Raw genomic sequence first — 15,147 nt, forward strand, 5'->3', positions numbered from 1 at the left:
TCAAAAACCTTGTTTCTGTTAAATCTTTCTGTCGTGATAACCCTGTGACTGTGGAATTTGACGCTTTTGGTTTCTCTGTCAAGGATGGTCGTACCCGGATGCTCCTCCACCGATGTGACAGCCCCGGCGATCTCTACCCCGTTGGCGCGGCCTCCACCACCACCGGCCGCCCCCTCGCCCTCTCCGCCGGTGTCGACCTTTGGCACGCCCGTCTTGGCCATCCTAGCTCCGCCACTCTGCGTCAAATAATGCAAGGCTTCTCCTTTACTTGTAATAAAACGGATGCCCACTCTTGTGAAGCATGTCGTCTAGGCAAACATGTTCGCCTTCCGTTTAGTTCGTCCTCCACAGTCGCGTCTTTTCCCTTTCAACTTATTCATAGTGATGTATGGACCTCGCCGGTTCCGAGTAACTCTGGTTATAATTATTATCTTGTGATTCTTGATGATTACTCGCATTTTGTATGGACTTTTCCACTTCGCCGTAAGTCAGATGTTGCCACCACCCTCACCGCCTTCTTCGCGTTCGTCTCCACTCAGTTTGGTCGCCCCATTCACGCCTTACAGACCGACAACGGCAAGGAGTTCGACAACACCACCATTCGCTCACTTCTCGCCACCCACGGCACCATCTTCCGCCTCACGTGTCCATACACTTCTTCACAGAATGGCCGTGCCGAACGGATGCTTCGTACCCTCAACGACTGCGTCCGCACCCTTCTGTTCCATGCCTCCATGCCCCCGCGATTCTGGCCGGATGCCCTTGCCACGGCGACTCTCCTCGTCAACATCCGCCCGTGTCGTGTGCGTTGGTCCTACACGCCGCATCATCTCCTTTACGGTGCGCCGCCCACCTATGATGACCTCCGCATCTTCGGCTGCCGGTGTTTTCCTAACACCGCTGCCACCGCCGCGCATAAGCTTGCGCCGCGCTCCCTCCCTTGTGTGTTTCTCGGCTACTCCGCCAACACCAAGGGCTACCGCTGTTACGACCCGGTCTCCCATCGTGTCTTCACTTCACGGCACGTGTACTTTGACGAGTTGGTTTTTCCGTTTCAGCAGGGACTCATGGCGACACCTCCGACGACGCCCCCGGCGCCCGCTGGCCCCCCTGCGGCCGCGCGCCGACGACCGACCGCGGTGGCCCCCCCGGTGCCGGCCCCGCCTGGTCCCTCGGCGTCCCCGGCGCCCGCTGGCCCTCCTGCGGCCGCGCGCCGACGCCCGACCGCGGTGGCCCCCCGGTGCCGGCCCCGCCTGGTCCCTCGGCGCCCGCGGCGCACCCGTCGCTCGCGTCGCCCGCGGCGCCATCGCCGGCGTCGCCCGCGGCGCCATCGCCCACGCCGCCACCGGCGCCCTCACCCGCGGCGTCCCCGTCGCCCGCACCTGCGACGTCCGAGACGTCCCCGGTGCCCCCGTCGCCCGCGTCGCCCGCGGCGCCAGCGCCCTCACCCGCGGCGTCCCCTTCGCCCGCACCTGCGACGTCCGAGGCGTCCCCGTCGCCCGCGGCGCCATCACCCGCGGCGGCCGCCTCTTCGTCGTCTGTCTCGCCACCCGTCGCTGCGGTTCCTGAGCCCATGCTCACCCGCGCCCGCGCAGGCGTACGGCGGCCGTCTACACGCTACCCCGCCGACCAGTATGTCTGCTGGGCCAGCGGCAACAGCATATTGCCGCACGACGGCGGCGTCCCCTCCACCAGCCGACCCGGCCAAGCGCCCGGTCAGACCGGACCGTCGCCCGGCCAGTCCGGTCATCAGGCCGGCCAGACCGGCTCTGCCACCAGCTCGGCGACCGCTCCTTCGCCGGTGCCCACCTCGGCTCGCGCTGCCTTGCGCGACCCGCATTGGCGTGCCGCCATGCAGGAGGAGTTCGACGCGCTTCAGCGCAATAGGACCTGGGAGCTCGTTCCCCGGCCCCCTCGCGCCAATGTCATCACCGGCAAATGGGTCTTCAAGGACAAGCTCGGCTCCGACGGTACTCTCGAGCGCTACAAGGCGCGCTGGGTGGTGCGCGGTTTTCGGCAGCGCGCTGGCGTCGACTTCACGGATACGTTTGCCCCGGTTGTCAAACCGGGCACGATCCGCACAGTGCTGCACCTCGCCGCGTCTCGTGCGTGGCCCGTGCATCAGATGGACGTCTCCAACGCCTTCCTTCATGGCCATCTGCAGGAACAGGTGTACTGTCAGCAACCCATCGGCTTCGTCGACACCGAGCGCCCCGATGACGTGTGCTTGCTCTCTCGGTCTCTGTATGGACTGAAGCAGGCGCCCCGCGCCTGGTACCAGCGCATCGCCGGCTTCCTGCATCACCTGGGCTTCCGCTCCACGCGCTCCGATGCGTCCCTGTTTGTCTACCGGACCGGCAACGACATGGCATACCTGCTGCTGTACGTCGACGACATCATCCTGACGGCCTCCACCGCTGGTCTTCTTCGGCAGCTCACCGACCGCCTTCGCGCTGAGTTCGCGTTGAAGGATCTTGGCCCGCTTCACTACTTCCTCGGCATCGAGGTTGTCCGACGTGCGGACGGATTCTTCCTCCATCAGCGGAAGTATGCCCACGAGCTTCTCGAGCGTGCTGGGATGCTTAACTGCAACCCTGCGCCTACTCCTGTCGACACGAAGGCCAAGCTTTCCGCCAGTGATGGGTCGCCGGCGTCCGACGCGCCGTTCTATCGCTCCATCGTCGGTGCCCTTCAGTACTTGACACTGACGCGACCGGAGCTCCAGTACGCTGTGCAGCAGGTGTGCTTGCATATGCATGCTCCTCGGGATGCTCATTGGGCCGCGGTGAAGCGGATTCTCCGCTACGTCTGCGGTACCATGGGCTACGGCTTGACGTTGCATGCTTCGCCCTCGACGTCGACTGACCTTGTCGCCTACTCTGACGCGGACTGGGCGGGTTGCCCGGATACGCGCCGCTCCACCAGCGGCTACTGTGTCTACCTCGGCTCGTCGCTTGTCTCTTGGTCTTCCAAGAGGCAGCCCACCGTGTCCCGCTCCAGTGCTGAGGCCGAGTACCGCGCCGTGGCTAACGCTGTGGCTGAGTGCACATGGCTCCGTCAGCTTCTGTCCGAGCTCTCTTGTCCTGTTGACAAGGCTACGGTGGTTTTCTGCGACAACGTGTCGGCTGTCTACCTCTCCGCCAACCCCGTTCATCATCGGCGTACCAAGCACATCGAGTTGGACATCCACTTTGTTCGTGAGCAAGTTGCCCTCGGTCACGTTCGAGTTCTTCACGTACCGACGTCTCAGCAATTTGCCGATATCATGACGAAGGGATTGCCATCCACGACTTTTCCTGAGTTTCGCTCCAGTCTGTGTGTCGGTGCCGACCCTTCGACTGCGGGGGGGTGTTGAGTAACATATTGTATAGATATAGGTCCCCGTGTTTTCTCAGGGTTGTACCTGTAATTGTACATGTGTCCGTCTATATATATATGAGCAGCCGGCCCTATTGGTGCTGCGCAATCTCCAATACTCTTCTCTACATATTTGGCTCCTTAAGTTGGAAATAGACAGACACAGCTTGCTTCTTGTGAAAAGAAAGTGCTCGACAGTTATGTTGCAAGTCCGATTCTGTTCTGTGTTATTTACTGATCAATACATACGGTTATATTGTGGACTAGTTTTGCACTTGTTGCAAACTGGAGTATGAGCTAGAACCATGTATTGATCTATTGTCAACGCAAGTCTATTGCAGGCTGCAGCAGGGGAGAAGCACAGGAGAAGTTCAGACATTGTGTAGAAGCAAACAACACATAGCCTGGTGCATTTAAAACCGAGCAACCGATTCTGGTTCATGACAAACGTGCACGAGCAGGATAGCTTTACCTGCGTGCCCGAGAACCTGCAGTGTTGAGGAACAGAAGACGCTGTGGTTTGTCAACAGCGAAATAAATATCTGCTCTTCAAGAAAAGGCAGTAGTTCATGTTGACAAGTATATAAATCTGAAGAGACGAGAACAGCGAATGCATACAACTGTACGGACTTCTTACCACGAGTTTCGAAGGAGAATTTGCTGCTCCGAAACATTTATGCACTAAACCATGTCACTTATTATGGATCACAGGATGCCGACTGGCTAGGGAGTTACAACAGCCACGGGCAGTAGCCATGTATATGAAAATAAAAATGAATGCCCATTATTATGAAATCACGAGCCCATCATTATGAAATCACAAGCCAACTGGTTTCAAAACAGTTTCAGTAGAAGTATATAAGAAAACAAAATGCCAAGAAAAGCAGTGCACGGTTGAAAGAAGCAATGGTAAGCTAGCATCAATCAATCTTAGCGATGGATTTTAAGTAGTAGTACTAATCCTCCGCAATAGCTCGATTAGTGCTAGATACGTATGCTTTCTGTTGGGATTGGCATTGATTTTGTGCTTCGCTAATTTTGGGTACCTAACTTTTGTCTACTAGATACGTGTGTTTCTTTGGCAACTAATCCGTGGTCGGCTACCATCAGCTGACCAGGTTGCCAAGCGCCACGGACCTTCGGACGGGAGGTGCGCTCTTTGCCAGGAGATTGAAGACTGCAATCACATCTTCTTCTCTTGTCCCATCGCAAAGCTTATGTGGGCGGGGTTAGGGAACTCCTCCACTGCGACTGGAACCCCACGGGGCCGGGGGAGTTCATTGCAATCGCTCAGGGCCTGTACGGCCCCCTTCGTAGGCTAGTTTGGTTCACGTTTTCAGCCATGTGTTGGACTCTGTGGAACACACGCAACAAACTACTCTTTGAAGGAAAATTGATCGGGAACCCAGCTGATGTTTTTTATCACATGCTCATTCATATGCAGTCCTGGAGGGTTCTGGTCAGACAGAAGGACCGAGCGATGCTGGACGCGGCAGTGGACGACGTCAGGAGACTCTACGCGCGACTATGGGCTGAGTAGCGGAGGACCCGTGCGGCGACTCGACCAAGGACTTGCTTCAGCTTCTACCTAGTTTGGTTGGGTCATCCGTGTTGTTTCGATCTACTTAGTTCTCGGTGTGGAGTTTGTCTGGTGGACCTAGGGGTCGAACTTCGGACGCCTTGGGCGTGTTATGTGTGTTTTGTGTGTGTGAGCTGTATAACTTTATGTTCCTTGTACCGTTGCCTGGAGGGCTTTATTTATAAAGCCGGGCCATGAGGCCTTCTGTTTAAAAAAATGATACATAGGCAGCAGATTATATGCTGATATCATATCACTACGAAATTGCTTAATGACGTATATAATTGCAACTCTTATTTAAAAAGGTGATATGATAAACGGTTCCATTCCATCTCATTGACTCTAACCAAACACAAGACCAGAATGTAAGCATGACATTCCACCGGCCTACATTCCATTCCAATTCCATTCCAACTTGTTCTGAGCCGGAAGACACCCTTAGGGTGTGTTCGGTTTGGGGATGGGGTGGAATGGAATGGAACCATTCCATTCCACTGGCACGGAACCGTTCCATCCCTGTGTTCGGTTTGGACAAAAAAATTGTCACAGAACGGTTCCATTCTTGTGTTCGGTTTTGGAATGGGATGAGAATGGAATGGAATGGGTGAGATAATCACCCGATTAATTATTCTAAACTCGATTAATTATTTGCTAAACTTGATTAAGTAGTGCTAAACTTGATTAATTATTGCTAAATTTGGTTAATTATTGCTAAACTTAATTAATCAGCATGTGATAGTCACCCGTTCCACTTGGTCCGGCCGAATCGGCCGGACGGGTTGGTTCCGCATCTAGAGGGAATATGCCATTCCATCCCCAAACCGAACGCAAGAATGGGTTCTAGGAATGGAACGGTTCCATTCCATTCCAGTCTATCCCAGAACCGAACAGACCCTTAATGAATTGCAGGGAAGGCATAGTACACTGTCCTCGTCTCACTTACAGAAGTGTGAGTCAAGGAAGCAAGACATCTCGGTTGAGCTGTTTTGTGGGCCAAAGATCAGTTGACAAACAACAATGATCACAAACTAAACTACATGGAAAAAAGGGTGAAGTGAATCAGATTACTCATGACATCAAGTTGCTGGAGATAATGTGTTTTCCATCAACAGCATGTCTACTATAGAAGCTGTTATTAAGCGTCATGCTCAAGAAAAAAAAAAAGAGGCTTCTTTCAGAGGTATTGTGTTTATCTCTTTACAAATAACTGATAAAGTTGCCTAAGATGCCATTCCCTTCTTATACATCTTAAAGAGTATCATGAATATTCGTTTGGTAAAATAATAGTACATAAATTTCTTAAGAGTAAAATGCATTCCCATACTTCCAACTTTCAGAGTAGTGCCACCTAGGAGTTGGTACTATGAAAATTGATGTTTTATTCCTTCTGATAAATTAGTGACCACAAATACAAGGGCAGCTTAACTGTTAATTCAACTTCTGCTCTGCCTAAGAGTTGTAAGTTGGACGAAGGTTGAAGGGCTTCGTAACATTGTGAAGGAAGATCATGTACTAAAACAAAGAGCTATCTAATACCTGTGACAAACAAGAACACCCTGGACACTTCAGCTCTGCTTGTGGCGGTGTCATGGCCACATGAACCCTAGCCATCAGGAGAAAGCGCCTTCAACATGAACACACAGAAACCCCAACGGCCAAATCTACTTGTGCTCCGCGAGTGGTGGTGTCCTAGCAACCCAAACCCTAGCCAGACTAACTGTTGCAAGAATAGCAAAAATAATTTCAAATTCATCTTTATGTAACTATGTCATCTCCACAGAATAAAATTTCACAGAAGGCATACAAAAATCATGAATTGAACAAGGAGAGTAATGTGATCCACATAAATATATTATTCAGCCTGTGTACACAATAGCTGATTATTTCTTGGAGTATGGACAAGAATGAACTGAATAGAAAGTAACACCAGCTAGCTAGTGCATATTTCCATCTGCCAATGTCAACTCTGAGAACATAGGAACATAAGGTAGATATGTCCCAGCACTACCATTCTCGAGGTGACGGATGGTACGGAATTCCAGACGGCGCATATCCCATGATGCTAATGAAGACGCATCCCACGAATCGCCATCATAAACACCACTCGTAACAAAGAAGATGGTATCGCAGTCTGGATGAAACCCAGCCACTGCGTAATCCATCTCAAGTAAGTCGATCAGCTTATCGATCCTGACAGTATGCTTGAGAAACCATTCTTGACCAGTATCAGAATCCTTAAGGCACCAGACTGCTACCTCCTCACCCCATTCGTCATCTTGATATCGAGTAGCACAGTGCAAACACCCCTGTGACCATCCGATTGCACCTGTATAGAAACCGCGTGGCACGCGGACCGTCTTCCATGTCTTCCTCTCCATGTCTACAACCACCACCACAAAGCCGTCGTCCTGCTCGGTGCGGCGGTCGGTGCACAGGTCGCCCGGCAGGTGCAGCATACCGCCAACAAAGACACTTCCATAGCTGAGCACAATTTTGTCAAGCAGCTCAGCGTTCCTATGAGTCCAGGCTCTGGTTCTTGACGAGTAGATGCTAACTCCTGTGAGGTGACAATCCTTGCCGGTGCACTCAAAAGCAAGGACGTGGAAATGGGATGGGCTGACTGCCGGATCGAAAGCGAGGTGTTGGGCACATAATTCCGCGGGTGGCTGCGGCTGGGGAGGAGGGGGCAGCTCGGTCCACCTCTGGGTGGCGGGATTGCAGACGACGAGGCGTTCCTCCTCGTCGTTGTGGTGGCAGGAGCAGAGGAGGAGGCCGTTGCAGGTGCCCCAGAGAAAGATCTTGGTGCAATTCATAGGCCCCAAGAAAGCCAGCGAAGGGTCGACGGAATCGACGGCCGTGGCCGAGACGCCGGCCAGGTGGTGGCGGTAGCCGCCGGGATAGGTGGTGTAGAGGAAGCCGGCGAAGGTTTGGGGCAGCTTCTTGCGGTGCGCCGGCAGGGCGATGAGGTCGCGCCAGAGCTTGCAGACGCACTTGAAGCGGTGGACTGACCTGACGGGGAGGCGGGACAGGATCTCCACGATGAGGTCGTCCGTGAGAAGGCTGGCCGCCGCCGCCATCAACTCCTTAGGTGTCTCCTCCTCCATGGGGCGGAAGCGGCCGGCGGTTAGGTCAACCGCCGCCGCCGCCAGAGAGTTGTCCTTCCTAGATCTCTTCTCCATGGCAGGAGCAAGATGAGATCAGGTCTGACATGCGAATGGGGATTGGGGAATGAGTTCAGCAATGGAAATTCTCAATTTCTATCTGGGGTTTACTCCGCATTGTGAGTGAGACGTGAGCCAAATATTGGGCTCTATCAGGCCCAACCAAACTATCCAGTGGTTAATCTTCTTTTTTTAACATAAAAAAACCAATACATCAAATAAACCGTTCCGACCCTGAAGAGATCGATAACAAACAAAAACCAGGAGCTTCATGCCAAGTTGCTTCAGTTCTGGAAGAAGGAGTAGGCTCAGAGTGCCTCCAAACAAGAGGAGATAAAATCTCCTCTGCACCCCTTCTCTTTTAAATTTCCTATCTGTCTTCTGCAGCCAGTGGCCTGAACCTTGTGTTTCATGGCCTGAACTTCGTGTTACCACTGATCTGAACTAGTAGGGATATGAACTTGTGTATCTATGCACTGATGTTCTTTGTTTTAAGTATGCACTAGTATTTTGTATGCACCTGTTCTGAAGTATGAACCTTCTCTTACGTATGAACCTGTTTAGAAGTATGAATGCTGTCTTATGTACTACACACTAGCGATATGAACTATGATAGCTAGGCTCCGGGATGAAGTATTCTAATATGGTACTGTGCAAACTCATAGTAACTACAAGCGTGATAGATAACAACAAACTAATCTATATTACTAGTCTTGATTTGAACTTCTGAATTTAATATACACAGCTTAGTCATCTAAAATTTCCTTCATTCTCTCAAGCTTGTTCTTGTTTACTGCTCCTACGTTCAACAAATCTGCAATGTAGTAGTACTCTAGCCTTTTCTTCTCCTCCAGTTGACCCCTCAGCTTTTCTGCCTTGAGCCTTAGTGCCTTATATTAAAAAGATTATGTGAAATTGATCCCATATGCATATCATTGATTATGTGGTCAAGCTCTTCCAGCATATTCTTGTTTATTTCTTCCAACTCTTTCTTTCTTGTGATAGCTTGTAATATTTTTCAGCGGCATCACACGCATCACTAATTCTCCCAATCTCTGTTGGACAAGGCAACGCCTAGGCACCGTTTAAGCACGCTTAGGCCCTAGGCGATGGGTAAACGCCTTGCCTAGGGCATAAGCGGAAGTCTAGGCAGTGTAACCAAGAAATTATCTTCCACAATAATAAATCATGTCATATTTCACGATCGAGCTAGATAAATATTATTATAAAGGTAGTTATTACAAATTTACACATTTACATCCTATAAATTAATGTTTATTCACATATAATAACAAATATACATACTTGATGGTATAAATTATGCCCGCTTAGGCTGCGCCTAGGCCGCTTAAGCATCGCCTAGGCACTAGGCGAATTCCAACTGCCTCGCTTACGCCTAGCGCTTTTTCCAACCTTGCTCCCAATACTTTCCAATCCATACAACTCCCATAACTTGACCAAGAGGTGAATTACCGTTGCATAGGCTAAATTTTGGGGTTATTACTCTGCTTCCAAAAAAAGATAATGCCATTCAAATACAACAGTATCGTCCTATTTGTTTACTTAATGTGATATTTAAGATCTTTACTAAAGTTGCAACCATTCGTATTTCGGAGGTGGCGCATAATGTCATTCAACCTTCCCAAACTGCGTTCATGCCGGGCAGACATATTTTAGAGGGAGTGGTTGTGCTTCATGAGTCCATTCATGAAATGCATAGGAAAAAGTTAGATGGTGTGCTTTTTAAAATTGATTTTGAGAAGGCATATGACAAGGTTAAATGGCCGTTTCTACAACAAGTTTTGCGTATGAAAGGGTTTGACGATACCTGGTGTGATCGTATTAGACAGTACGTGCAAGGCGGGGATGTCGGGATTAGGGTGAATGATGATATCGGCCATAATTTTTAGACGAGGAAAGGTTTGAGACATGCTATTATTATTGCATGGGCTAAGGAAGCAGGTCAGATTGGAGGTCTCTTACCTCATCTAGTCGAAGGGGGGATTTCAATCCTACAATATGCTGATGATACAATTTTATTCATGGAACATGATATTGCTAAAGCACTGAATATGAAATTAATTTTATGTATTTTTGAACAACTCTCCGGTCTGAAAATTAACTTTCATAAGAGTGAGATTTTCTGTTTTGGTAAAGCAAAAGATATTGAACAACAATATATGCAGATTTTTGGTTGTGAAGCAGGTGCTTTACCATTTAAATATTTGGGTATACCCATACACCACCGTATGTTGAGAAATGCTGAATGGAATCCGGTTGAAAGTCGTTTTGCTTCTAAATTAGGATGCTGGCGTAGTAAAATGCTTTCTTATGGGGATAGGTTAGTTCTCATTAATTCGGTGTTAACAAGTCTACCAATGTTTATGTTATCTTTCATGGAAATACCTGTTGGGGTTAGGAAAAGACTAGATTTCTACAGATCTAATTTCTTCTGGCAATCTGATGAAAAAAAGAAGAGATATAGACTCTCTAAATGGAATATTGTTTGTAGACCTAAAGATCAGGGGGGGTTGGGTATTGAAGTTCTGGATTTAAAGAATAAGTGCTTACTGAGTAAATGGTTATACAAACTACTTACTGAAGAGGGTCTGTGACGACAAATTTTGCATAACAAATATTTGCACTCTAAAACTTTAGCGCAAGTTGAGGCAAAGCCTACGGACTCACCCTTTTGGAAAGGTCTTATGAAAGTGAAATCTGATTTTTTTGCTAGAGGCTATTTCAAAGTTGGTGATGGTAGTTTGGTGCGTTTTTGGGAAGATGTTTGATTAGGGGATGTTCCTCTATCACAACAATATCCCTCTCTTTATAATATTGTGCAACATAGAGATGTTTTGGTTTCCACGGTGTTGGCTCAAAATCCGTTGAATATTACTTTCAGGAGAGGTCCGAACGAGCACAAATATACTGAATGGTTGCATTTGTGTCAACGCTTTATAACTATTAATCTTACTGGGGAACCTGATAAGTTTGTTTGGAAGCTGACAGATTCGGGATTGTTCACCGTTAAGTCTATGTATCTTGATTATATGAATGGTCATACTCGATTTCTACGCAAATATTTGTGGAAAATCAAAATCCCTCTAAAGATAAAAAATTTCATGTGGTTTCTTAATAATAAGGTCTTACTAACTAAGGACAATTTGGCAAAACGTAGATGGACAGTGTCTCCGAAGTGTTGTTTCTCTGATGCAAATGAAACTATTAAACATTTGTTCCTTGCGTGTGCTTTTGCTACTATTATTTGGCGGATGATTTACTTTGCTTATAATATTCCGCCACCTACGAGTATTACTAATATGTTTGGGAACTAGTTGTATGGAGTTCCGAAGAAAGATAAAAACAAAATTCAAATTGGTATATCTGCTATTTGCTGGACAATATGGAATACTAGAAATGATATGATTTTTAATAATCAAAAGGGTACTAACTTTTTGCAGGTAATTCTTCGAGCTGTGCATTGGATACAGTTATGGGCTTTCCTGCTACCGGAGGATCAGCTCAAGGATATGGATACTGGCTGCAACAGATTGCTGGCGGCCACGCAGGATTTCTACAACCGGGCTACTGGGTGGCGACATAATAATAGGATAGAGTATGGCTAGCATATTTAGATGTTTGTTGTTCGATTGGTTGATTTATGTCGCAACCAAGTCGGACCCGTTTTGTCTTTAATGTTCTTTATGTCTCTCATACTTCAAGCTTGATAGATGATACTTGATACTTTACAGTTTTAATAAAAAGGCCGTGTGCATCAATTGATGCAGAGGCTGGGGCTGTTGCTCCTTGATCTAAAAAACTTAACCAAGAATTTCTTGAGTGCATCAGGCCACTCCGGATCGACCCACTCTATTGTTGCACACACTGGCCCCTCCTAACAACACGCAAAATCAAAATATTATAGAAATATAACATACTTTGAAATGAACAAATATCAGCGGCATACAAACTTTAATATTCCAAAGAAAAAATTAATTGCACCTCTTTTCCGCACTCAATTTAATCCCCTCTATTAGTGCCTTCAAATACAACAAATTTCCTCACTTTTAACCCATGGTCACATGGTGCCTCCCTCTCGATGGAAAACCCTCCCAATCCGGGTCGTAGATGCTCTGTGGCAGCTAAAACAAAACATCTAAAGGTATAATTGATGCCCCCCATGGGGGATTTACAGCGATTTGCGATTTTCATCCATCGGATCTTTACGGTGGCTGGATCCTGACCGTTCATTTGTGGCAGCAACGCAACTTCTGGTTGGATGCGGAGCACGCGCACGATTATTACCAGTGGGCCCTGGCACTAGAGGAAGTCATGCAATGGCCATGCCCTACCTGCATCTGGATGTGTTTGGGCCCCACGGTTGGCTAGGTCCATGGGTCAGTCGGTGCGGCTCGTTTGGGGGTTGGGCTCGCCTCGCGCAGGCCGTCGAAAAGATCTTCTCCGCGGGGGTAGACTTGCCTTTTCCTTCAGTGGTGGGTGCGGGTTGCTCGGTGGCGGTGCGCCATTAGCCCACAGGAGGAGCTCTCACTGTGCGAGGCACTACACCCACGCGCGCCGTCGCCTCGGAGGGACCATCCTCCTCACTTTCCCCTCGCCGTCCTTGATGTCTACGCGCGCTTCTATTCCTGTAGACAGTGTTGGACCTCCAAGAGCAGAGGTTTGTAGAACAACAGCAAGTTTCCCTTAAGTGGATCACCCAAGGTTTATCGAACTCAGGGAGGAAGAGGTCAAAGATATCCCTCTCAAGCAACCCTGCAACCACAATGCAAGAAGTCTCTTGTGTCCCCAACACACCCAATACACTTGTCAGATGTATAGGTGCACTAGTTCGGCGAAGAGATAGTGAAATACAGGTGGTATGAATGAATATGAGCAGTAGTAACGGCGCCAGAAAAGTGCTTGCTGGCGTGTAGTAAGTAAAGATGCAGCAGAACAGTAAATAAGCGATGATTGCAGTATTTGGAAACAAGGCCTAGGGATCGTACTTTCACTAGTGGACACTCTCAACATTGATCACATAATAAAACCACTCTACACTCTCTTGTTGGATGATGAACACCACTAGCTGTGTAGGGCTACAAGAGCACCTCAATGCCGGAGTTAACAAGCTCCACAACATTCGATATTCATATTTAATTAACCTTAGAGTGCATGATAGATCAACACAATTATACCAAGTACTAACATAGCTTGCACACTGTCACCATCATACTATGAAAGGAGGAATAGATCACATTAATACCATCATAGTAATAGTTAACTTTATAATCTACAAGAGATCATAATCATAAACTACGCCAAGTACTACGTGATGCACACACTGTCACCATTACATCATGGAGGAGGAATAGAGTACTTTAATAACATCACTAGAGTAGCACATAGATGAATAGTGATACAAAACTCATATGAATCTCAATCATGTAAGGCAGCTCATGAGATCATTGTATTGAAGTACATAGGAGAGAGATTAACCACATAGCTACCGGTACAGCCCTTAGCCTCGATGGAGAACTACTCCCTCCTCATGGGAGACAGCAGCGTTGATGGAGATGGCGGTGATGTCGATGGAGAAGCCTTCCGGGGGCACTTCCCCGTCCCGGTGGAGTGCCGGAACAGAGACTCTTGTCCCCCAGATCTTGGCTTCGCGATGGCGGCGGCTCTGGAAGGTTTTCTCGGGTTTCGTCAATCCCGGTAGGGTTTTCACGACGGAGGCCTTAAGTAGGCGGAAGGGCGGCGTCAGAGGGGCCCTGTTGGGGCCACACCATAGGGTGGCACGCCCACCCCCCTGGCCGCGCCGCCTTGTGGGGTGGGGCCCCCCTGGCTCCCCTCCGGCCCTCCTTCGGTGCTCTGGAAGCTTCCGGGAAAAATAAGGTTCTGGGCGTTGATTTCGTCCAATTCCGAGAATATTTCCTTACTAGGATTTCTGAAACCAAAAATAGCAGAAAACAGGAACTAGCACTGCGGCATCTTGTCAATAGGTTAGTTCCGGAAAATGCATAATAATGACATAAAATGTGAACAAAACATGTAAGTATTGTCATAAAACAAGCATGGAACATAAGAAATTATCGATACGTCGGAGACGTATCAGTCCTCTCCTCGTCGGCTCGTCCGCCCGGTCCCTGCGTTGTAGATCCGCCGCAGATCCACCATCGTCCCTGTCGGACGCTTCCTCGGCGTCGTCAGCGGCCGAGCACGTTGCTCCATGGCGGTGCTCCCTCGTGGGTTCGGTTGAGGTGAGGTTGCTTCGTCTATTTTTCCTCCTAGATCCCCCATGTGGTGTTGGGGTTTGATTTATCTCTGTGCGGCCGAATCGGGGTTGGGTTTGATTGATCTTGTGCTGCTAGATTCGGATTTATTTTTTTCCTATTGTTTCTTCTCTCTTGTCCGTCATCTCGCCCTTCCGCCTGGGTCTTCGCCGTCAGGATTTCTGTTTGATTTTTTTTCTTTTGCGATTATTTACTTTCTCTTCTCCGTCTACTTCCGCCTGGGTCAGGTTTTGGGTATTTTTCCACCGACCTGTTCTTGGTTGTGGGGATTTCTTATGCTTCTTCACGTTTCTATACTTGCTTTCCTTTTCCATATGCTAGCACCTTACGACTGACGTGCTTTCCTGTGGATTTTGTTTCTATCTTTGCAGGTCGCCGTCTTTCTGGGATTGTTACGTCGGGTTGCGTCGGCTGCTTTGGACTGCTGCTCGGCTGTCTTCCTGGTGAGTGCCCTCTATTCCATCCTCCTCTGTGAGTGCGCTTGAACAGGTCGAAAGAAACCATCTGTAGTAATTGTGCCCACAAGGTGATAGCTGTACTTGTACTTGTTTCTTTCGCTGGCCACAGATCAGCCAATATTATGTTATCTTACTTTCTAACATGGTCCGTGGAGGATAGAGATACGCGGAGAAACAAGGGGAGGAAACATAATTTATTTCCAGGATGAAATTCTTGTTTCTGCTTCGGTTGCTGGGTTGCAGCTCTGCTGTTGTCTGAAAAGCCAAAGTTGATTAGCACTAATGAGGCAATTATTAAG

Source organism: Lolium rigidum, chromosome 4, assembly GCF_022539505.1.
Source record: "Lolium rigidum isolate FL_2022 chromosome 4, APGP_CSIRO_Lrig_0.1, whole genome shotgun sequence".
Classification (NCBI taxonomy): Eukaryota; Viridiplantae; Streptophyta; class Magnoliopsida; order Poales; family Poaceae; genus Lolium; species Lolium rigidum.